General features: G+C 41.8%; 1 pseudogene; it reads right to left on the bottom strand.

The window, feature by feature from the left end:
* Positions 1 to 13,037: 13,037 nt before the first annotated feature.
* On the bottom strand, positions 13,038 to 25,985 carry LOC100994107 (tyrosine-protein phosphatase non-receptor type 11-like; annotated as a pseudogene).
* Positions 25,986 to 26,104: the final 119 nt, after the last annotated feature.

Raw genomic sequence — 26,104 nt, forward strand, 5'->3', positions numbered from 1 at the left:
GCCCAATGTACCAGCAACAGAGATTGACACTGATCCCCTGCTATGGCACCATTCCCTAGGGCGATCAGCCAGCTACCTGGTGGCAGGTTGACTAGATTGGACAGCTCCTATCGTGGAAGGGGAAACGTTTTGACCTTACTTATTCTGGATATGAATTTGCCTTCCTTACATGCAATGCTTCTGCCAAAACTACCATTCATGGACTCACAGAATGCTTTATCCTCTGTCATAGTATTCCACACAGCATTGCTTCTCACCAAGAACTCACTTCACAGCTAAAGAAGTGCAGCAATGGGCCCATGCTCGTGGAATTCACTAATCCTACCATATCCTTCATCATCCTGAACAGCAGCCTCGACAGGAAGATAAAATGGCTTTTTAAATTCTCAGTTACAGCACCAGCTAGGTGGCAATACCTTGCAGGCTGGGGCACAGTTCTCTAGAAGGCTGTATATGCTCTAAATCAGCATCCAATATATGGTACTGTTTCTTCCATAGCCAGGATTCACAGGTCCAGGATTAAAGGGGTGGAAATGGGAGTGGCACTACTTACCATTACCCCCAGTGACACACTAGTAAAATTTGTGCTTCCTGTTCCCATGACTTCATGCTCTGCTGGCCAAGAGGTCTTAGTTCCAGTGGGAGGAATGTTACCACCAGTAGACATAACAATGACTCCATTGAACTGAAAGTTAAGACTGCCACTAGGCCACTTTGGGCTCCTTATGCCTGGGTCAACAGGCCAAGGAGGGAGTTATAGTGTTGGCTGCATGGCTGATCTGACTACTAAGGGGAAATTGGACTACTGCTCAACAATGGAGGTAAGAAATAGTATGTTCGAAATACAAGAGATCCCTTAGAGTGTCTCTTAGTATTACCATGTCCTGTGATTAAAGTCAATGGAAAACTACAACAACTTAATCCAGGCAGAACTACTATTAGCTCAGATGCTTAAGGTATAAACGTTTGGGTCACTCTGCCAGGTAAAAAACCATAACCAGTTGAGGTGCTTGCTGAAGGCAAAGGGCATACAGAATAGGTAGTAGAAGAAAGTAGTTATCAATACCAGCTACAATTGTGTGACCAGTTATAGAAACAAGAACAGTAATTTTTATGAGTTTTTATCCTTATATTGTTATAAATGCATTTGTATGTCTATGAACATACACTTAGGAAATATCTAAGTTTTCTTCTCTCTCTTACTTCCTTATGATGTAACATAAAGTGTATTGACTTTATACCAGGATTTAAGTATTATTAATATTAAATAAGTATTTAAGTTATAGAAAATCAGGAGAGTAAACTTTACTCAAGAGCTTTGCCTCTTCTTTTAGGGAAGGGATTTTTGGTTGTATACAGCATAGTTGTATCATGTTAGGTGGAATTATGACTCTGCTGTCTTTATTTATAGATTAAGTATGATGTAAAAAGATGTGTGTGGGTGCCAGATTAGCAAGGGGTGGACTTGTGATGGTGAATTTTTCAATTTGACTTGGCTAAGGGATGCTCAGATAGCTGGTAAAACATTTCTTCTGAATTTGTCTGGAGGGTGTTTTCAGATAAGATTAGTGTTTTAAATAGTAAACTGCATGACGAATATCTGCCCTCACCAATGTTGGCAGGCAACAGCCAATCTATTGAGGGCCTGAATAGAACAGAGGAAGAGAGAATCCATTCTTTCTGTATGAGCTGGGACATCCATCCTTTCCTGCCATTAGACATTGGAGTTTCTGATTCTCCGACACTGGGACTTGAACTGAATTATAGCACTGGCTTTCCTGGTTCTTCAGCTTATAGACAGCGGTTCTTGGTAACATCTTGTTCTCCATAATCACATGAGCTAATTCCCATAATTAATCTCCTGTTACATACATATATATCTTATTGATTCTCTTTTTTTTGAGATACCTGGTTAATACAAAAGGTTAGTGATTACATTGGGCTTTGAAATTCAATAGGCTGGATTTGAACTCTTGCTGGCTCCATCACTCACTAGCTGATTCCCATAGTTTTTTCAGCTATAAAATGGGGCTAATAATTGGCTGGTTGTGAGGATTAAATGAGCTAACACAAGGAGAGCCTTTGGAGTAGGCCTGGCACATTTAACTGCTCAATACATCTTAGTTTCAAACTACACAACAATCATCATGTCAATGAATCCAATGAACCCCTTGAGTTGCCCATGAGGCAACATCTAGGTCATTTTCTCACAGTTTGTTTTGTAGGAAAGGTCGTGACCTGTAAAATCTTTTGTAGCAAGGTTCTGCTTAAGTCAGAACCTTCCTTAAGCATTGAATGGGCATTTATCCTCTGTTAAAATAAATATGCTATGAACCTAAAACTGCTATAGAAAATAAAATTTATTTAAAAAAGAAAAATAACACTGATGAATGATGAAAGCAGAAATATCCTTTCTTTTTCCTAAATTGCTCAGATAATTCTCTCAATCTTTGTATCGCGTCAATGATTGGGTCCTGGCTAATCAATATATCAAGTTTAAAATAAGAAAGTAATAAGCTGGAATGAAAAATAATTAATCTGGAAGTGAGCCTGGCCTCCTCCCTTTCTGCTGACTCCAAGGCGAAGCACTGATTGCTAGAACCACTTTCCTTCCTGGAGAAGATGGGGTGTCTCTGCCTGGGAGAGTGGGTGGATAGAGATGCATGGGAGAATGTGGAATAGGCAGGTTGGGGGGCTGGGAGAGAAGAGCCACCTGAGGGTGGAAAGATTTGGTGCACTGAGAAGAGAGGCATGCAGAGCATGTGAGAGGGGCATTTCAAAGGAAAGGGAATTGCTGTAAGAGTAGCTGTGGGTATGTATTTTGATCCCTTTCACAGTTTTATTGTTTTGTTTTTTAAAAAACCTCACTGAAATGAAGGATTAATGTAACTTTCAAAAATTTATTTTGGTCATTGGTCTGTAATTCTGCAACTCTGTCAGCATCTCAGAAAAGTATAAGGCCAACTCAATTTGGCAAAAGATTCAGAAATATCCTTTTGAACTTGAAAATCCAAATGTGATAGTCTACAGATTCCCCAGTCCCAAAATATCAGAGTCTATTGTGTTTTAAAATGTGCATTCCATTCCTTTTGGAATGCCTCACTCACAGGCCAGAGCGCCTGCCCCATTTCCAGTCCCTTTCCAGCATCTCCCCAAAGTTCAGCTTCTGCCCTAGCATGAGCTCCTTTACTAAGACACAAATCTGATTGCATTATTCACCTGCCTTTGCTCACCACCGGCTTCCTCTCTCTAGCAGCATCCAGTTCATGCTTCTTAAATGATCCTGGCCCTCTACAGCCCCTCCTCCTAAATAAAACTCTCTACCCCACGGGAGCCCAGAACACTACAGCAGACCCCCAAACAAGCTCGCTGCTGTGCACACCCAAGCCTTCACAAAGGCTGCTGCTTTGAAACATGCCGCCCACCCTTCCTGCCTACAGAATTTCTACGAGGACTCCCTTGAAAACCTCCTGGCTGCCTACCTGGCTGTCCCACCTCTGTCCAAAGAGAAGAAAGCTTTTCCTTTATGGCTTTCTCTGCCATGTGTAAATCCTGAATTTTGCTGTAAGCATTAATGTTTCTCCAGCAGGTCTGCAGTTCAAAGGACGTGAACTTGTCCTTTGTTCATGCTAGACACTCAGTGGTGGAGGGTAGAGTAAATGAATGAATGTGCTCATCATCTCTGGGTTGTTTCATTGTTTTTGTTTGCTTGCTTTTTAAGGACACCTGGAGCATCTAATGACCATATTCCCATTGTTTTTAACCCAAAGAAGTTCAAAAGTAGCCCACAGGAACTTATTTTATTTTTCCTGTGATTTTTTTTTCCACTTTGAAAATCTATGTCTCTCATTAGCTGTTAAGTCTTTAGAGACATCTGAACACTTTCAATCTCATAATTGAAGACCATTTAATGCTATGAAGCCATATACCCACTGGGAGACCCTCTGGATTCATCTGAGCCATTCTAGAAGCCACAAAAATATTTTTCTATTTTTACGGGAACCTATGGGTGCCTTGCACATGGTAGACATTGACAAATATGGAACTGAACCAACGTCTTGAAGACAATATAATGTGGCAGAGAAAAGAAAGCACCTGCCCAGGAAGAAAACTCAAACCTTGCGGAATGTAATGATCTACCCTCTCCGCTGATGTTCTTGGGCTACTGAGCACAGCTGGAGGAAAGCCTCCTAGTGAATTGGTTGTTCCTCCTATGATCTCTTGGGCTTGGGCATCATCAGGCCCTCCCCACTCCTGAATTTCTCTAAGGAGCTGTTTTTCGATTTTCCACTTTCTTCAAACCATCCATCCTCTACTTTCCTAAGAGAAAACAGAAGCCATTTGATGGAAATTCTAGTAAATCCGCCACTAAAACTTTGAATATTTTTAAAGAATGCTTTCCATTACATACATTAGAAAACCTAACTCAGCTGACTGAATTAGTAAGCTAATTTTATCAGCTCACATCTCAACAAGTGTTGTAGCAGGGCCTGTGAGTTTGGTTTTTCAGCAGCTCAATGATGTTGTCAAGTGCCCAGGGTTTTTTTCCATCTCTCTTCTGTACTATGTCAGCTTGTCGACAGGCACTACATCCCCATGCAGCAACCTTTAGTGGAAGAAAAATTGTTCCCAGAAACATTACTAAGCCCCATAGCAAATTTCCCTTCATACCTACTTGACCAGAACTAGATCATACGCCCACCCCTAAATCAACCCCTGGAAAGAGGAATATTTCCATGTTTGGCTTCTTCTAGATTAAACCAAGCATCAAGTTCTCTTTCTTAAGAGGCTGAAAACTGAAAATTGGAGGATGGACTTACCCCCAAATCCATCCCTCCTTTCCTAACAGTTTCACTCACTGCTCTTTCCCTGCACATGGTGCAGAGCATGATTAATATGTGTTGAGTTGATAAGTGAAGCTTGGCTCCTTGTCTTGGCCCTGCCACTAACCAGCCATGTTAAAATACTGAATGAACTTCTTGGACCTCTGTTTCCTGTTCTGCAAAAGGAGGGATTTAGTACAGCTTAAGGCCAACTATCACTGGCTCCATCTCCACGACTTCCTAGTGAATACAAAAGGTTCCTATACCTTAGGAGTGCCCAGCCTGCCCAGAGAGTGGCTGTGACTCCTTGTGGAAATTGTCAGCAATGACAGCTGTTGATGACAAGAGGTGTAGTAGTCACCTTTGTCAAAGCCCAGCCATGGTTCAGCAGGCAGAAGTCCGCATGCCTTCAAACCAGCTTTAGTTTCAGCTCAAGGCAGCAAACAAGGCAATTTCTTCCTAGGAATGCTGCCTGGCCCTGTCCATACTGCCCAGGGAAACTTTGCAGGCCTTGCCGCTTCTCAGGGTGAGGCAGTTGAGAGTTTATCACCATAAGCCATTGTTTTCACAGCAGTGAGAGCTCTGGACTTTCCCAGGAATTCCACTGGAATGTAAACAGTCTTCAGATTCCAGGCAGAAACCAGCGGATATCCTGAGCTGTCCAAAGTCCCATGTTGGATCCCAAAGATTTGATTTCTTTTTTTTTTTAATCTTTAAATGTATTTTTGCTCATTAGATACATTTCTTTTTCTATCTCTAAATATTTAACACCCCTGATATCAGTTAATATTAATGATCTGAAATGAAAGAACAAATCAACTGAATAATAATTCTGTAATGAAAGTGTCATGCAAACAAATCTCCATGTTTCTGAACTCTATAAACTGTTAGAAACACAAGCTCATCAAATGTCCACCTTTTCATTGTCTCAGCCGGGCATGGTGGCTCACGCCTGCAATCCCAGCACTTTGGGAGGCTGAGGCGGTGGATCACCTGAGATCGGGAGTTTGAGAGCAGCCTGACCAACATGGAGAAACCCGGTCTCTACTAAAAATACAAAATTAGCTGGACCTGGTGGCACATGCCTGTAATCTCAGCTACTCGGGAGGCTGAGGCAGGAGAATCACTTGAACCTGGGAGGCGGAGGTTGCAGTGAGCTGAGATCGCGCCATTGCACTCCAGCCTGGGCAACAAGAGCAAAACTGTCACAAAAAAAAAAAAAGAGAGAGAGAGAGAATTACAATTCTGAATTGTTGTTGTTGTTGTTGTTTAATGAAATACAAATTCCTCTCCTTCCTATGCCAAAGTGCTCTGCCATCCAGCATGGCCTTCAAGCAGGGGACTTCAGAAAGATAGTCCACAGGAAGCCTGGGACTAAAAACTTGATGTTATTCAACTTGTGTGTTGATGATGACTGTAGGGCTAATGTTTTTCTGATTCTGTCTCTTAGATTCTCTCTGGACTATTTCATGGCTCAGGAACCACATCCTCCTTCCCCACTTCCTGAGTGTATGGGATGGCCACATATACTGAAGCTCAATCTTATGAAAAGAACATTTCAGAGGCAGGAGGATCTGGATTTGAATTCCGGCTTGATCCTGGGCTGAACAGGACCAGTTCTGCTTTCTGCCCTGGGGCAAGTTACCCAACATCGCTGAGCATCTGTTTCCTTCACTATAAAATGAGGACGATGATACCACGTGGGATTGTTGAGAAGATAAAAAGAGAAAGCACTTGAAAAGCTTCTAAACATGACCTCTCACAAAGCTGTTCAATAACTGTTAGCTCCCTTCTCTCCTCCTTGCAGCTGCTGTTTCCTGGAGTTGCAAACATTTCTAGGTGAGCTCATGTGAGACCATCTGAAACATTCCAAGAAGTAGTCCATATGTAAAGACAGCTTTATCTTTGGCCAGGTGCAGTCTTACTAGAATGGCCCATCCTGGTAGAGAATCATGTGGCCCCTTAGACAACTATGACACCAGGAATTGGATGAAACAAAGTTTCAGCTACAGGATGAGGATATATAGATAAATGTTGATGACATATTTCTTTCCTTTTTTGGTTTCCTTTTCCCTTGAAAATGCTTTCAGATCTCTGAGACATCCCGTTGTCATCTTCCTCTTTTAAAACCCTTCGTGTGCTCTTTTCTATGAAGGGCTGGTTGGCAGCTAATGAGGCCCCAGGCTGGAAGGAACTCACTGGCTCATGGCTCACCAACCCCTAACTACAGCTGGGCAGGCAAGGAGGGAGGCTGCAATTTCATTCACTTCTTTAGATTGATGTTTTGACATCTTTAGAAGCCTCTGTTAAAATGGAAATGTGGAATCTGAGTAGTGTGGTCAAACTGGTATACGAGGACATTTTGGTGGTGACTCAAGTCTGATGAAGCTTTTCTAGTAATTTGTGCCTTCCATTTCCTAGGAACAAGAGTGAGTGAGGGCTAAGGACACAAAACAGCATCAGTTTCAGCCCCACTCCTATAATATTCTAAAAGCTTGTCCTTAGATCTTGATATTCTTCTCTCAGGCAGAGGGCTTAAGAATATTAGAGAAATATCCTGATACTTTTGCATTTTAAGGTAAGCCACAGCCAGAAAGAACAATGGGAGGCCCAGAAGCCCACCTCCAACCACTCCAACCAGATACACCAAGGACTCTGGCTCAGACCAGATACAGCCACCTTGGTGACCCAGCCTCCTGCTGGGTGCAGTGGCTCAAGCCTGTAATCCCACCACTTTGAGAAGCTGAGGTGGGAGGATTGCTTGAAGCCAGGAGTTCAAGACCAGCCTGGGCAACATAGCAAGACCCCATCTCTACAAAAGAAAAAAAGAGAGAGAGAGTGAGAGAGGCCTCCTATCAGGAATCATGCTCAAGTTCCGATTCAATTTCAATGAGAGATAAGGGAGTAAACAGCAGGAAGGAGGGAGATTCCAGAAAACCCCAAGACTGCATTGTTGGGCTGTCATTGTTCATGGGAATTACTCACCCATGGGTCTCCATCGGGTTTCACCCACAGGTCTGTGCACCATGTCTTGCTCTCTAGGAACCAGAACATCTCTATGGTTCTTTGGATACAAGTACTCTATTTCAGTGACTCTTAGATTTTTGTTTATTTTTAAAAAGGGATTGTGGTGGTGAATTGCCTTAGGATTACTAAAATAAAAGCATTAAGAAACTCCCCAAAACTCCAAATACATCTGGAGTCATTCTTTCCTAATAGGGACAATATTTTATTACCAAAAATGGTAGAAGGGTTAGAAGGGCCTAAGTCTCAGGATAAATGATAGTTCATTGCATTTAACTAATTCACATTCAGAAAAATGTTTTTCAAATTGATCTTATTTTTCTCATTTTGCCATGGATTGATAAAACTTTATCACAAATTAGAACAGAGAATTAGGAGGTCTATGTTTAAATCCAGACCCTGATGCTATTTACATCCCCTAGGCAAAGCAATTATTCTCTCTGACTTTTATTTTGTTATTTCCTAAAGGAAAGAATTATATTAGTTGATTTCTTAAGCAGCTCTCACTTTCTTTGAGCTCCTATTTCTCTGATTGTAATGTGGAAAACTGAGCTCTATTTCATACATAACCACACCCTTCATCTAACATTTTATAACAAATATTGTTTCCCTGATTTCTCCATTTGCAGCCCAGATAACAACTCTCTTCCTAGGATTAGTGAAAGCTTGTAGTATCATACAAAACCCAGTAATTTTCCCACTAATCGGGGAGTTTCCCAGAATTATCTGCCAAAGGTTATTTTGGCACCTAACAACTTTTTTTACTTTTTCGTCATCAGTATTATCATCAACAAAAAATATTTCTTAAGTTAACAAGGAAAATACTGAATACAGAGAATAAAGACATAATAATAGAATGGGTAAAAGTTCAGGCAGTCTGTTAGAGAGCAGTACTTTTCTCATATCTTAACCACATCAAGGACCTGGGACAGGGATGGTGGTGATTGGAGCGGCAGCTTTGAGGGTCACATACTGATGTCGTTAGTGGAAAGAGAAGCCAGCACCCCCCTTCTCATCAATCCAAAACCATCACAGAAAAAAAAAAACAGGATTACGTAAGAAGTTGGACTATGGGGAGGGCAGGAGAAGTGAGACTTTATGGGGCCAGATGTCAAGGACATTTCACAAAAGAGAGCCATACCTTAGGTCAATGCTGCGACTGGCTCCCAGAGACATTTAGTCATGTCTGGAAACATCTTTGATTATCACATCTGTGAAGGAGTGCTATTGACATCTAGAGAGTAGAAGCCAGAGGTGCTGCTATACATCCCAGAGAACACAGTCACCCTATAAACACAGGGCAGCCCCCACAATGAAGAATTATCCAGCCCAAAATGTCAATGGTGTTGAAGTTGAAAAATCCTGCATTGGAGTAAACTTGAGAGTGATCATGAGACTAAGAGCAAGAGAACATTTGACGTCGGTGTGATAAACAAGGAAAGGGATATCTTTGAGGCAGAGAAGAGGAGAGTGAGGAGGTACATTCCTTACGAAAATCTGGACACCTCCCATCCTTTACTGAGGTTCTAGAATCAGTCCTAAGAAGTACAGAAGATCTAGCATCCAGGCCGGGCCTGTTGTCCTGAGAGCAGAAGCAGGGAGTTGGGATGAAAAGCAGAGGGACTACTGCTCTCCCTCATCAGTGCATTTACCATGGAAAACTGCTGGTGTGAAGATGGCTAAGACCACACTGAATGAGAAGGAATGAGAGCAAGTGACGTGAGGGCCAAGTCGTCAGACCCAGAGCAAAGCATGGTGAGCAAAGTGGATCTGCTCCCTCAAGAGGTGCAAACCTAACTCCTGGACTTTCCCCAGCTCAGAGCAGCTGCCCTGTTAGAACAGGGCCACACCATTGCCGGGGTTTGGCACACAAAAATCCCTGACCTTAAGTGCTCTGAGTTACTAAATAATCCCAGGGTAATTAGGTAGTCCCAAGGGAATCCCATAGTTTAAAATTATGGGCTCCTGAAAGTCCTGTTTGGTCCCTAAAGTCTTACTAAGATTCATTATTTCCTTAGTCAATAGTTATTGAATACCTATTACTTGTCAGGTCTGTCCAGCAGGTGAGAAAACAATTGGAAGCAGAAACAGACATAGTCCTCTCATGCCTAGCACTTAGAGTCTTTCAGGAGAAATAGTAAGTAAGCAAATCATCACGCAAGTATCATAGCTGAAATGCATGTTCTGAAGGCATGAGGGAGTATCATGGGGTGTCTGTTAGTCATGGGGGAACGGGGCAGCCTTTCCGTGAAAATGGGGCCAGGAAGCCCTTTTAACTAAGGGGGATTTACTGGCAAAAAGACTGTGAATTTACATTCTTGATAGTGTGTCCAAGTGAGGTTGTAGGTTCAGGTGCATTGACCCTCTGACGGGACTGAGAGAAGTTGCTAAGTCCCCCCGAAACAACCTCATATTCTGTCTTTTCAATCTCAGTGGAGGCCAACTAAATTTTCCAGTACTCAGGCCAAAAGTCTTGGGTCACCCTTTACTCTGCTCTTTCTCACATCTCACAATGAATGAATCTCTACTTAAATTTTGCTAGCTCTATGTTAAGATTGTATGCAGAATCTGGCCATTTCTCATCAACTCCACTATACCCTCAGTGCAAGCCACCAGCACCCCTCCTCTGGCTGCCTTCAGCAGCCTCCTAACTGATCTCCTGGCTCCAGTCCTTGCTCCCTAGTCTATTTTGAAAATAGCAGCTAGCATAATTCTTGCTCCCTACAGTCTATTCTTGCTCCCTACAGTCTATTCTGAAAATAGCAGCTAGCATAATTCTTTTAAAATGAATGTCAGATCACATTGCTTGTTTGTTCAAAACCTTCCAATGATTCCCCATTGCACTCAAGAGTAAAAGCCAAAGTCCTCCCTAAAACCCACAAAGCAATTCACAATCCACCTTCCCTGAATCATGTTCTAGGCCCCACCTACCTCCTTGCCTCCAGCACACTGGACTCCTTTATTATTCCAGACACTCTCCTTCCTCAGGCTCTTTGCATGGGCTGCTTGCTCCCCTCGCCTGGAGTGCTCCTCCTCCCCATGGCCACATGGCTCCCTGCTTCATGAACTACAAGTCTCTGCTCAGATGCCAACTTCTCCATGAAGTGTGCCCTGACTATCCAACTCAAAATTACAACCTACCCCTCTGCACACATTCCCCACTGCCATTCCCTACAGCCTGTTTTTCCATAGCACTTGTTACTATTTCCCATCCTCTCTATATAACAGACTTATTTAGTTTATTCATTGTTTATCTTCCCCCATTAGAATTGTATGCTCTTAGAGGCAGAGATTTTAGTCTGCTTTGTTCACTGATATATTTGAGCATCCAGTAGAGTGCTTGGCATATACATGTACACAGCATAGATAGTTAGTTAGATAGATAGATAGATAGATAGATAGATAGATAGATAGATAGATAATAGATAGATAATAGGTAGATGATAGATAGATGATAGATAATAGATAATGATAGATGATGATAGATAGATAGATAGATAGATAGATAGATAGATAGATGACAGATAGATAATAGGTAGATGATAGATAGATGATAGATAATAGATAGATGATGATAGATAGATAGATAATAGATAGATATGAAAAAACCATGGCTATTCATTCCATTGCTATGTAGATTTAGAAATTAATATTTTAAATAAATCTTACAATTGTACAATAGTGAACACAATTAGATTGCATTGCAGTTCATAAAAATAATCATTTTTTTCAATATAAGCTTTTTTTTCTTTTTTTTGAACCAACGTCTTGCTCTACTGCCCAGGCTGGAGTGCAGTGGTGCGATCACAGTTCACTGCAGCCTTGACCTCCTGGGCTATAGCCATCCTCCTGCTTCAATCTCCTGAGTAGCTGGGACTAAAAGTGTGCACCACCACACCCAGCTATGTTTTTGATTTTTGTAGAGGGGAGGTTTTATCTTGTTGCACATATCTCAAACTCCTGGGCTCAAGCAATTCTCCCACCTTGGCCTCCCAAAGTGTTGGGATTACAGGCTTGAGCCACTTTGCCCAGCCTAGACATTTTAAATATAGAATTTCATTAATTTGATTGAAGTATGTCTTCATTTTTGTTTTTATTTTTATTTTTTCATGGCAAAGATGCCATAGCATTTTATTACCGTTACAAAAGTAACGTCAACCAATGATATTTTCATTGAAATATCTGCACTGAATGATGATTCAATATATGAGGCAAAGAGGGAGGTTTTTGGAGAAGGCATTTAAGGTAGAACATTAGCAAATCTTACCGGTTGGCTAAAACAAAAATGAGCTCCTTCAACCTGGCTGGAGGCCTGTTCGGGCTGTTCCTTCTCACTGTGGCCTGACTAAAAAACCAGTGACATTAAGAAAGCATCACATTTCCCAAGTCTGGGGGTGCCCCAGTGGGGTGGTGCTGCTCTCAAAAGCCCTGTGTTCCTAAAAACATCCATCCTCACAAGATCAGTTTCCCCAAGTGCTGGTTCCAAAAATAAGCTCAGGGCTGGCAGAAATTGTTCAGGAAGCTTCTTGAAGTCCCTTCCTTTATTTCTCAGTCTGACTTTCAGCTTGTCCCAGCTACTGTAAGCAGCTTCGGCTTCCCACGGTCACTAGCAACTTCTACTTTTGCTAATATCCTTGGTTTTCCATGGCACGGGTTGTGACTGTTTTTTAGACTAGTGGTCCCCCAATTAACTGCACCTCTACTTCATACCCTTTTCTTGAATCTGAGCCGGGCTTGTAACTTGTGTAGTAAGTAGAGGGCATACTCCAGCTCTCTTCTGATTAGAAAAAATCCTCATCGTTATCATAATCAACAGAGGGCAGTAAAAGGGATGCTGCGACAATTCTGGACTTAAGTCTTCAGGAGGCCTGGCCACTTCTGCTTTCAAGCTCTTGGCATGTGAGAGGTCTAGCTACCCTGCCAGCCAGCCACTGAAAGAGACAACACAGAGAAGGAGAGACTCAGGACTTAAGCCAGAGAGAGAAGCCCAGCCATCCCAGTCTCTCTGCTGACCTGCTGACCACATGAGTGGCCACCTGCAGGCTGGCAGAAGAACAGCCCAGCTGAGCCCAGCTCAGATTGAAGAACAGTTGGGGGTGGGGTTGTTTTAAGCCACTAAAGTTTTGGGCCAAGTTTGTCAGGAACATTTGACAACCCCAAACACTGGTCATTCATAGATGCCTTTTTTCTAAATACAAGACAATTACTCAAATGCAAAGAAAATGTGGCAAGTGTTTTCCTACCACAAACTTCTCAGTCAACAGCTGAACTATAACTGGTCATCGGCTGAAAAAAAAAAAAGGCAGACCTTTTATCTTAATTCATAAATATCCATGATTCTTTTTCTATGACTCTTTAATGCCAATGCAAAGGTAGACCAGTCAGCTTCTGACAGTCTCAAGCACTGGCTTAATTCCCATTTAGCCAAAAATAGAAGCCGTCAAAATGAATTATCCACTACTGGATACATGATGGTAAATGAGATTGTTCTCACCCTTCTAGGATGTTGTTACTTAATTTTCCCAAACCATTTCTTCTTATCATCCCCCATGATGAGAAAAAAAATTAAGCTGGTTAGGGTTATAAAAAGAAAAAAAAAGCCTATAACTAGAATTTACATCCCTATAATCTGCAAGATACAGCACACCATTTAACTGCTTCCTCAATTTAAAACAAAATTCTATACATTGTCTGCATCATAGAGATGATTTCTTCTTATCTGAGGCAATGAGTAATTGGGAAGGAGGTATTGTTGAGTTAAAATACAGTGGTCTTTAAATGGTTTCAAATTTTGCTTATCAAAATGTAGTCAACAAAAATGCAAGCCTTCCAAATCCAAATTCTGTCTTCACATAAACTTTCTTGTGTCTGTTCTTCATCTTTTTAGGGAGAGGGTGAAAGTCCACATCTGTGGACTTTCTGTGCTGAAGTTTTCCAGGTTTTCTCCTGTGAAACTTTTCTGTTGCATCAGGCCCACGTTTTCACAGACTCCAGCATTGTCTTCTCTCATTTCTGCACAGGGTGGCGCTGCAGTGCAAGGCGGGAGGGGGCTCTGGGCTCCACTTGTCTGGTCTGCTAGAGAATACTTAATATTTTTATATTCGTGCCCTTTCCTCTTGCTTTTCTGCTCTTCCTCAATCTTGTGCTGTAGTGTTTCAATATAATGCTGGACTGCCATATAGATAAATCGGTACTGTGCTTCTGTCTGGGCCATCCCTGACCTCTGAGACTGCACTGTGTGGATGGTTTTGAGAAGGTCAATGTTGCAGTTAATACCTTTCTCTCTGATGATGTCAATAAGACTATTAATCACAATGAAGCTCCCTGTATGGCCAGTTCCAGCACTGCAGTGGACCACGACCAGCCCTGCATCCATGATGCTCTCCTGTATGGTGCACCTCCTCCAGGAAGTCCAGCATGCCCCCGGGGTCACTGGGCACTCCGTGGTCTGGTCAGGTCCGAAAGTGGTATTTCCAGACCGTTCTCGCCATATTCCCCTGGAGTACAGCTTGTCCAACCTTTGAAAATTTAAGTTCTCTTAGCATATAGTCATGAACAGCACTTCCTTTGATGTTCCTAACACGCATGACCCCATATTCTTGTAGAGCATCCTCTTCAGACCAGTATTTGACACATTTACTCTTTCCTCTCTCCATTTCTTTCATTGTCATGACAATCACTTGGGAGTTTTCTTGGAACACCATCCAGCAAAAGTCATTCACCATGTTTTGCAGGCAGCCTTGTGTGGCAATGCAACTCTTTTTGGGTTTTGAATTGTTGCACTTGGTTTCAAATTCAGGCATGATGGTATTTGCACTGATGTAATCTGAAATAGGCTCATTGGGATCACCATCGTGTAGGACAACCCTGGTATGATCAAAGGGCAGGATGTTTTTATATCTATTTTTGTTTTTGTTTTCTTGCCTTTGACCCTCTTTTCGGCTGTAGAGAAGTTTGCACTCCTGTGGTTGTAGTGTCTCAAATTCTTCCCAAAAGCCTTGTTGGACTTTGTCTGTGGTCTCAGCTAATTTGCTTAGTTCTCAAACTCTGCTTTCTATTTCAGCAGCATTTATACGAGTCATGTTAAGGGGCTGCTTGAGTCGTAGTACTGTACCCAATGTTTCCAGCATAGGATTCTTCTTGTAATGTTCCACAAGATCCGTCAAAGAATCAAACCGTTCTCCTCCACCAACGTCGTATTTCAGTTCCTGACAGCGAATCATGACGTGGATCACTTTACACTTGCTGTTGTTGCTCTCCTTTTTGTCATCACTGGTGCGCACAGAGAGAACAAAATCTCCAGGGTGGCTCTGGCTCTCTCGTATAAGAAAGCTACCATGTTTTCCTTTTTCAGTTAATTTCTCTGCTTCTTTCCCAAAGAGGTGTCCTTGAAACCATCTTTCAGAGGCAGGATCCGCACAGTTCAGAGGATATTTAAGCTCAACAACATCTCCATTCTTCTCTTTTAATTGCCTGTGATGTTCCATGTAATACTGGACCAACTCAGCCAAAGTGGCAAACTTTTCCCCCCAAACGGGTCCTAGTAATCAACAGTGTTCTGAATCTTGATGTGGGTGACAGCTCTATTTCTTCTAATGGAACATGTGAAGTCTCCAGGGGTACTTTTACTAGGCCTTGCCAAAAAACTGCGATCAACTCCTCTTGTCAACAATAGGTTTTTCTGCCTCCACACCACTGATATTTGGGTGAAACCATTGTCTCCAAGCCTCAGTTTCCTCCTTTCTTTTCTTTCTATAAGATAAAGATAGTAGGCTGGGTGCAGTGGCTCACGCCTATAATCCCAACACTTTGGGAGGCTGCGGCAGGAGGATCGCTTGAGTCCAGGAGTTCGAGGCCAGCCTGGGCAAAAAAGAGAGACTTCATTTCTACAAAAAATACAAAAAACTAACCGGGAGTGGCGGCTGCGGCGGGAGGATCACTTGAGCCCAGGAAGTCAAGGCTGCAATGAGTCATGATCACCCCGCTGCACTCCAGGCTACTTTATTTTTATTTTTAATGAACAGGGATCTTTTTAAAATGGAAGTGGTTGGTCCTTGATGTCTGGCTTCCCTTGCTAATAAATAAACCCAGAGAACTATTTGCAACGGTGTAGCATTTAGAATCAACAGGCTTCAAAACAGAGAGGGTCTATTCTGTTCTGTTTCGAAGTCACCCTTTGCACAAAACATATGGTAATCTCGGGCAGCCCATGAAGCAATCGGCAAGATCTGAAGGATGAGAACAGTGTGTTCTTTGAAATCCCTCTGACAAGCAGACAGTCCCTCCTTCCCTCAAACCATCCTCAAAGGGAAGTGTGTCGGCTTGGGCAGTAATGAGACGGTGTGGGAATTCCCCTGTCCCCTTGGTTCACTTTACAGACAAAGTTCATTAGGGTTAAAGATGGGTCATTCCCATCCACAGATTCCTTCACTTGAAATCAAGACTTCTTGGGAAATATAAATTTGGAGAGCAGGTAACAGTGAACTATAGTTCCCCCCAAAACAAATTTTTTAAAAATCAGGTGGTATTAAAAATTGCTGTTTCATGACATTACCAATAGATGGCAGCACGGGATTCATCTTCGCCCATAAGCGGCTTCACCCCTGCTTTTCCTGGCGAATGTTCACTGACAACTCGGCCTCAGGACTTTGACGCTCTTGGTGTCATCAGAGAGCAATTTGAGGTGTGCAATAAAATCTTTGGGTTCCCCGCCCCGCCTTCTCTAGGTGACCTCAAACCACAATCACCAATCGACTGCGGTACTGTGACCTGGAAAAACAGCAAGGAAACTAAAAACAAAACAAAACAAAAACCCATCCTGTGAGCTCTGCAAAGGAGAACAAGATCATGGCACACAGGCAATTAGCAAACTAAATTGAAGATGAGTTCTGTTAGAAGAGTCAAAAAACAAAGAGAACAATTTTTGTGAATTGCGTTTTTAAGATCACTGCATCCAAACACTGGAGCTTCAACATAAAGACTCCTGAGCCATGTATTCTGACTTGACCCCTGCAGTTCCTTCCAGTTCCAAAAATCTCTGATCTGTGAATAGAAAAGTTCCAGCAGATACGTTTCTAAGAGCATGAAATTATTTCTAGATACTAGTCTAGTACCTACATGTATTAAAACACAAAAAGAAACAAACAAAAAGACCTTCATGCTAATCAAAATATTTTTTAACAGAAAGGAAACCAAAACCTATTGGACCCAGCCCACAAGAACTGTGTTTTTTCCAATGCACATAGCAATAGAGTCATGTTTTGAAAACCAATTATGTAGGCCATAACACCCATTGTAGAAAGAATAGAATAGAATAGAACAGATCAGAATGTATCACAGTCTGCAGGGTTGTAAAGTAAAATTTCTTGCTCTACATCATGGGCCAAAGAAAACTTGCAAAGCTCTATCATGGAGAACAGCATCTGTCTTCAAACTTTGTATCTTCCACAGCCCAACACCAACAAGCTCCTCACCATCAAAACATCTAAATGGGCAAATAGAACTTCTGGTGGGTTTGAGTGGCACCAAGCATCAAGCTGCATTAATACTCTTCTCAATCACTGTCATACAAATATGGAGAATTCGGTTATTTATCATCATTTTCTGCATATCCATACTATTCCAAGACAATCCCAATTTCTGGCTTTTTGTTCTACTCTTCCATAAGCATATTCATAGTGATAATGTTGTATGTCCTGAGTTTCAGTTTGGAAAATACAGTACCTGGTTAAATCAATGGGCATGGGATAAAAACTTTAATGTCTAAAGGGGCTGGGTAGGTAGAATCAATGAGTGAAGCAAGCCAGGAATAACAAAGGATTAAAATGTGGATTTTACAGGAGACGTATACATTTTTTAAAAGTTAATAATAACATTTAAAAAGGAAAGTGACATTGTGCGGGAAGAAGAAATTAGGTCTTCTATGGACTGAGTTTTATCCCTTCAAAATTCATATATTGAAGTCCTAGCTCCCAATGTGACTATATTTGGAGACAGGTCTTTAGGAGGTAGTTAAGGTTAAACGAGGGCATAAGGGTGGGGCCCTAATCCTGTATGACTGGTGGCCTTATGACCTTATTAGGGAAGGAAGAGATCTCTCTCTCTCTCCTTCTCTTTCTCTCTCTCTCTGTGTGAACGTGCACCAAAGAAAGGCATGTGACCGCGTTGCAAGACGACAAATGTGTGCAAGCCAGAAAGACAGCCTTCACCAGGGAACCGAATTAGCCAGCACCTTGATTTTTGACTTCCCAGCCTCCAGAACTGTGAGAAATAGATTTCTGTTGTTTAAGCCCCCCAGGCTACAATCTTTTGTTACAGCAGCCTGAGCAGACTAACGCGAAGGCTTAGGCCTGGATGTGCTCAGGGCCCTCCAGGGGGCAACTTCAGGTTGAATGAAGCCCTGCAGATTGAAGGAAGCACAAACTCATTGGGGTTAATATCTGATGTCATTTAAGTATCAGTACTCATCAGGGCTCTGAAGTCCCGGGGCAACCTGTAACAGGATATTCATTCATTAAACAAATGTTTCAGGAGTACAAGATTGAAACTAGTTTGACCGTGAGTCAAGTGGGCCAAAGAACAGCTACTTGGAGAGCATAGAAAGAAAAGTGAGCAATTCCAGAAGAATGGGTGATCTCCAGAATTTCAGAATGAGCATCTAAGCACTCCCACACCCATGGGCCTGGGAAGAGATTGACATCAGCAGGGCAGGGACCATAGCATGGGCTTTCAATTTCATCTTCTCATCCTGCTCCAAGTCATTTTCTCTCCTGTTCTAGTACAATTCAAATATTATTTGATTTAAGCCTCATGGTTTTCAGAATTTCTTTCATTTTTTTCAATAATTATTTTTTAAGTACACATCTAGGTACATTGGTGAAGAAAACAAATGAAAATTCTTGTGTTCATGGCACTTTAGTTAGGTAGATAATAAAGTAAGTAAAAAATGTGAGATGGCAGAAGGCCATAATATGCATTGGTAGTATTGTTTGAGAATATTCAATTCTGCTAAAGAAGAAATCAACTGAAATAAGTGAAACTCATGTTTAAGTATAGGAAGATCAGTTAGCAGCATGAGAGACAGGTTAGAAAGATCAAGTGGGTCATACGTATACACACAGGAAGAGGAAGGAAGGGCAGCGCCAGGATACCTGAGATTCATAACACTGTAATATATGTGAGACACTCGATATTCATGAGTTCTTTATTTGGCTACTCATTTGTGAAATTTATTCTGACCTTGAGTGACCTTTGCCCCCAAAAACCAAATAGAATCTTGGCTGCTTAGCAGGTTAATTGGCAAGCACCAGCCACGCCCATGTGCTGGAGCCTCATACCGTTTCCATCTGCTGAGACTCCATGCTGAAAAGTTCAATGCTAGGCCGGGCACCATGGCTCATGCCTGTAATCCCAGCACTTTGGGAGGCCGAGGTGAGCAGATCACCTGAGGTCAGGAGCTCGAGACCAGCCTGGCCAACATGGTGAAACCCTGTCTCTACTAAAAATACAAAAATTAGCTGGGCATGGTGGTGGGTGCCTGTAATCCCAGCTACTTGGGAGGCTGAGGCAGGAGAATTGCTTGAACCCGGGAGGAGGAGTTTGCAGTGAGCTGAGATCGCACCACTGCTCTCCAGCCTGGGGGACAGTGTGAGACTCCGTCTCAAAAAAAAAAAAAAACTTCAGTGCTGGTCCTAGTGACTGCCAGGAAAGGCTGGTGTGGTAGAGAAAGAAACAGACATCTGAACATTGTCCTGGTTAGGGTTTTTACCCATTTGTGTGCCGTGTGGGGCATGTTAACTCACCCCCACTTCTCCAGCAGGAATTTGAGTCAATTTAATAAACCATGTGATTCCATTACCTTCATTTGATCTGTGATCCCTTCTGGAAGAGTTTGCCTAGTTGTGGACTCAAAGGCTGCCATTGATTGCAATGAAAATAATTTCCCACTTGACAGTGATAAAAAAAAAAAGTATTACCGCCTCCAAAATAAAGCATGGAAGAGAGATAAGGAATTTGGGAGATGGGTTTCCATTTTAAATATGATGCTCAGGGAAGGTCTGATTGAGAAGGTTCCATTTGAGCAAAGACTTGAAGGAGGTGCGGAAGAAAGATATGTAGCTATCTTGAGGAAGATCATTCCAAACATAGGGAACCACAAGTGCAGAGGTTCTCAGCCATGAGTTTGCCTGGCCAGCTCCAGCAACAGGAAGGAGGCCAGTATGACCACGTGGAGTGAGCAGGGTGGCAGGAACTAAAGTTTGAAGTCACACGGGACCTGTCTTTCCAGGCCCTATAGGTCATTGGAATAACTTTGGCTTTTACTCTAAGATGGTTTTCCACTGGACAGGAAAGTGGTCAAATTTATATTTTTATGTGATCAGTCTGGCTGCTGTATACCAGAAGGGAATAGAGAAAGATTGTGGAGGTCAATTATGAGACTACTGCAATGAGCCAGGCAAAGGTGACCATGACTCAGATCAAAATGGTAGCAGTAAAGGTGGTAAGTAGTGATGAGACTCTGGTTATGTTCTGAAAGTGAAGCCACTGGGATTTGCTATTGGATTGGATGTGGGGGAGAAACAAAGGGAGGAGTCAATGATGAATCCAAGGATTTGGGCTTTAGCAGCTGGAAAGATGGAGATGCCACAAATGCAGGAGGGAGAAATTTGGGAGAAGTTAGTATCATTTTACAGAAGAAGGAACTGAAACTTAAATAACTTATCCAAACTCACACAGGAAATGAGTTATTCAAGTCAAGAATCAATCCAAGCCAGGCCATTTCCAAGCTCATGCATGTGTTTTCTGTCTCTCAAGTCCGTGAGAAGAGTATCCAGGGAGTAATGGGAGCTGAGTAGATGGAGCAGCTAATTCTGCCTGCCATGGGGTTCAAAGGTTTCACAGAAGAAAACGTGCAACTTGGCCTTGAGGGGTCTGGACCAGGTCTGGGAGAAGGGCAGGTATTCCAGATAGAAAGGAACATGGATAGAACTGAACAATCAATAGTGTAGGGAAAATTCAGAGGTTTGAAATGTCACTTTACAATTCTGTAAAGCTGTCTTATTCATGTGAACATAGGGTCATATTGCAGCAATATTTCAATATGTATTCAGTGAGTAGCTAACTCTATTATTGCTAGATGTGGGAATACAATGTTTTCACTGTGCATTTATTATTATGCATATAAGCATGCGCAAAGATGGGGTCTGCATTGCCCCTCTGTTGAGGAGGAGGCACTGCCAGGTGCTGCGGACATTGCACCAGAGTGATGCAATGAGGCTGGTACAGGGACAGTAGAAAGAAGCTGGAAGATGGAATGGGCAAAGGCTTCTGCCTGGTGAAGAGCCCCTGGCACTGCCATGCACACGAAGCAAATAGAGAGGATGAAATCCTTTCTCCCTCCTTCTGCCTTCCGGTCTCTCCTCACGGTCCTTTGGGGCAGAACCCAACTGGGAGCTGACATGGAGATAATAGGGATATCAGAGTCCAGCCCAGCATCAGAAAATTGAGTATTAACAGCTTAGTCTGGAGCTGACAGACACTAGGGTATCAACCACTAAAGCAGTAAAATAGGTATAATAATACCTGCCTTAAAGGTCAGATTAGATTTTATGTGTAAAAATACGAAGCGCTTTGTATTGAAAATAACATTATTGACAAAGGCTATGGAAGGTTTATTGGGCTGGTTGTAGAGGATCAAACTGATGTATAGGATGTTGACATTCTGCTTTTTAGCCACTAACTTGTACATACGTAAGCAAATAAGATAAAATTGACTTTAACCTTGAACTTTCATTTTGGAAAAGTGTCAAACTGCTTTGTTATAGATGCTTGTAAACAGGGTGAAAGATATCCAATGTCCTGATTCTAATGACTATGCTTCTGAGAGCCCCTCCCCCTGACATGTAGGGCAATTTTCTGATTCTGGAAAAATCTCATGTCCTGGCTCTGGGAAAGGAGCTATCTCAGACTTGCTTCTGCTCAACAGGGAGCCTGAAAGAAGCTGGATTTTTGGATGAGGTTGCACATGTATTGCTGGAACACGCCTATTGGGAAAAACCACTTTGTGTTGTGTTTGTTGTTTATGGTAGACACTGATGTTTATATTTGACTTTTTTTCCGAGTAATTTTGCCACATAGCTTCTCAAACACATTATATTTCCATTTCTATTGGTTCGGGTCACAGAAACAAATCCTGTATTAACATGTAGTTGATCCCCAAAACCTTGCCTCTGAATTATGACATTTATCTTTAAGAATTGTTACTTTTGTTTTCCAAAGGGACCTTCACTTTGTATTTCATGAGATTCCATGTGTTACAGATTATATGGATTTACTAATTCTACAAATAATAATTGAGGGCTTACCATGTGCCTGATCCAACACTAAGGGATCAACCAGAAAGTGATTGTCCTTGCCTTCATGGAGGTTATAATCTATTGAGAAAGAGATTATATATAAACACAAGAGATAGATGTATAAACACACAAACACAAAGGCTCTCTATGAGGAAGGACTCTGTGAACTGGGATGAAGAGCATAGGAACTGAATTTAGCATATAAGTTTAGAGAGATCTCCTTAAAAAAAAATATTGGAATTGCAACCTATAGGACATGTCAAGCCCATGATGGGTAAGTGGGTGTCTTGGCAGAATTGAAGGTAGAGGAGAAGACTACAAAGTGGTCAGTCAGTATGGCTGAGATGCAGTGAAAGGCCTCGGTGAGGCTAGAGAACAGCCAGACCCTCCCTGCATGCATTTTATTCTAAAGTCAACAGGAAGCCTTGGGGGACTTAAAAAATGGAGGGACATATTCCACTTTGACTTTTGTGTGGAGAATGGATGATGGTGCAGAAGTGGATGGAGGAGTTTAAGAGGATGCTGCAGTGGTCCAAACAGTGTCACCCTGTGTCTGTCTCCAGGGGTGGACATTCACATAGAGAGAGAAATTATCATGGCTTAGACTGGGGGAAGAGTGGTAAAGATACATTGAATTACATTTGACCTCTATTTTGGAAATCTGATCTGCAAGACTTGGTTATTGATTGCATTCAGAGGAGGATATTCCTGGGTTCCTTGCTTGAGCAATTGGATGGATGGATAAAAGAGTTTCTGGATGAAAGGACTTGTGACAAGAGAAAAATGAAGGAAAAAAAGCCAAAAAGGATGTCAGGAATGAACGGCTTTGTACAACCAATCAATATATGTGCACACAATTAAAAGAAATGCACTCCTATATAAAAAGGACTCATACACAATAATTGTTGGTAACAGACCGACTCGTGGAAGACAGTATATATCCTTTTATTAAAAACTGAAATTTCTGTAGCAACAACTTAAAGTAGGGCCACTAGTTTTTCTCTACAAACTTATCTTGGTGAATTCACTACCATTTAAAATAGTTAATGCCTCTTGGCTTTGGAAATGGGAAAAAATCTCTAGGAACAATTATTTAATGCATAATTTCAAGGCATATAAAAGGTAATCCTTTGGTGTCAATTTGCTCAACACAAAGTCATAGTTATTTACATCTTGGAGAATAAAGAGCCTTTGTTAGAGATGATCTGTGATTTTTGAAGATCATATTGATTCAGAAAATGGCAGAGTCAATATTGGAATCCAGGGGAAAATAAGAGTTGAAATTCTTGAATGAATCAGGGCAGATGATCAGAATTACCTGGAGACAAAACTATCCACTTTCAGTTTTCAATAATCCCACCTGGCTGTCTTTGCTCCCCAGAGTCATTGAAATACTGTTCCATGCTTTAATTTAATTGTTTGGATATGGTCATAAGCTTTGTAATAAACTCTCTAATTTAAATAGATCAATAAGATCATAATTACAGGTACTCCTTTAACAGTCTTTACTGTAGACCATGAAATGACAGAGAAAAACTTTCTATGATAACTAACTGCCAAAACAAAACTAAAACCTTCTAATTTGATTTCAAAGATATTTCCCAGTGTTAATCATGATAGACCAAACCATTAACTCATAATGGGATAAGGCTTTAAACATAGAAACTGTCACTCACTGAACCTGACCATAAAATAAGTGGCTTCTAACATTTTATTTTTAACATATCTCGGCTTAACATAGGTTATTTGTCATATGAAAATCCCAGCTGATGATGCCTGCAGATGAAAATAGGGTGGTGAGAGTTTGGCCTTTGACATAGCAAAGCTCTGTTTATGGAGACACTGCTTAATGGTTCAGAGTGCAGACTCAGGGCTTAACTATCGAATTCCAACTGTCCCCTCTTACCACCACCAAATTTCTACCAGTGTGATCTTCACTAAGTTGACATCAACAGTCTGCACTTTGGTTTCTTCATCAGTGAAGATAATAATCTACCCAACCCTAGGGTTTTGTATGGTTTAAGTGAGACAATGTGTCTAGAGGGTTTATGACGTGCTCTCTCCATGTAAGTACTAACACTCTGGGTGACTGTGTAAGAGGTGGTGTTTGTTTGGGTTTTAGCTCTTCATAAACCAACCACAGGAAGATGTGGTGACTTGATACGAGCAAATGCTTGTGCGGAATACTTTTTCAAACCATTCCTGGGGTGTATTAGAACCTAACCATAAACAATATGAAAAGCCCTGCCTTTCAAAAACTTTGATGTTATTTGGATCCTTTTGACTCTACTATTTTTAACTTAGCTGATGAATGATATTCACATTCGAGATGCTTATCCCATTTAGGTATTATTTGAAGAGCTTGGAAAAGCAATAAATGATGGCTTATATTTTAAGAATTAATTTTGTATTTATCATGACAGTCATATGCAGAGCCCTTGGCAAGCCTTATGGAAGAGATGCAAAAATCTTAAAATATGATTGCTTAGGCCAAAGTAGCTTATAGTCTTATCAGAGAGGTGAACATATATTCAGAAGATAAATTGAACCAAGCTGGGGGATGGCAGTGTTAAGTATCACTAAAATTAAAGTTCTCCAGTCTCAAATGCCAAATTATAATGCTGGAGTTACAGCCTTCCAATTACTTTTAAGCCCCATGGATATGCCAGAAACAGAGACTCCTCCTGGGGCCTGAGGCAGTAGGTATGGGCAGGAGAGCAGGTCTTATAGAAGAGGCGAGGCTGCTTTTGAATTCCATCCAATGGTGTGGCAGTGGTGGGGTCTACCTACTTGGCTGGCCTTGGGAAGTAGGATAAATATCAGGGATATTTCTTTAGTACATTCTGATTTTTAGGAGCTTATTATTTCATCAAAGAGATGAGTTGTATGCCTCCCAAAACTGATCATTTCATTCCCCACGTAAAGCCCTTTAATGTCTTTCAGGACAAAACCACAGTCCTTAGCAAAGCATATAAGATCTTGAAGACTTGTTCCTGCCAGCAATGGTTAGGGGTGCTTTCATCTGCAAGTAATAAGACATTCAATCAACAGTGGCTCCAATCAGTGCTTCTTAAGCTCTAGTAAACCTTCCAATCACCAGGGCTTCTTATTAAAATGCACATTCTGATTTAGGAGGTTGGAGTGGGGGCCTGAGATTCTGCATTTCTAACAAGCTCCCAGGTGATGCTGATTCTGCTGGTCTAAGGCAAACTTGTGAATAGCAAGAGCTTAAAAAGACCTTTAAAAGATGGAGTTTTCTGCCTCTCACATAACAAGAAATCCGAAAGTTGTTCTACACTTGATTCAGAAGATCAACAATGTCATTGCTCTGGGACTGGCAGATCAGGGAGTAGCAAATTATGCCCCAAAGGCCAAATCTAGTCCAGCAATTGCTTTTGTAAATAAAGTTTTATTGGAACACAGCTCTGCTCCCTTGTTTATGTATTGCCTATGGCTACTTTCACACTAAAATGTTGGAGCTGTGACAGAGACCATATCACCCACAAAGCCCAAAATGTTTACCTTCACCTGGCCCTTTATGAAAATAGTTTGCTGACCCCCAGCTTAGACATCATTATTTGCCTCTGATCTGGGCACCTCTCCTCTCTAAACTCAGTGAGGACTCTGTTAACAAGGAAGAGAGGGAGGAGGGAGCCATGTCTGCAACGTGACTCCTCTCACTCACATCCTGCCATCCTTTGGTGTAGACTCACCTTGCAGCCATGGCAACCACGGGCAGTTCCCCAAAGGCATCATGCTTCACTGTGGCTTCAGAAAATGCCATGTGGGTTTTGAGGACAATGAGATCAGAATGTTTGCCTTAAACAATATAAAGGCTGAGACACTGGGCAGGTAACTATGGGGAGGACACAGAGGGTGGCCTCAGGTTCCAAGCTAAAGCAT

This window comes from Pan paniscus, chromosome 5 (assembly GCF_029289425.2).
Source record: "Pan paniscus chromosome 5, NHGRI_mPanPan1-v2.0_pri, whole genome shotgun sequence".
Lineage (NCBI taxonomy): Eukaryota > Metazoa > Chordata > Mammalia > Primates > Hominidae > Pan > Pan paniscus.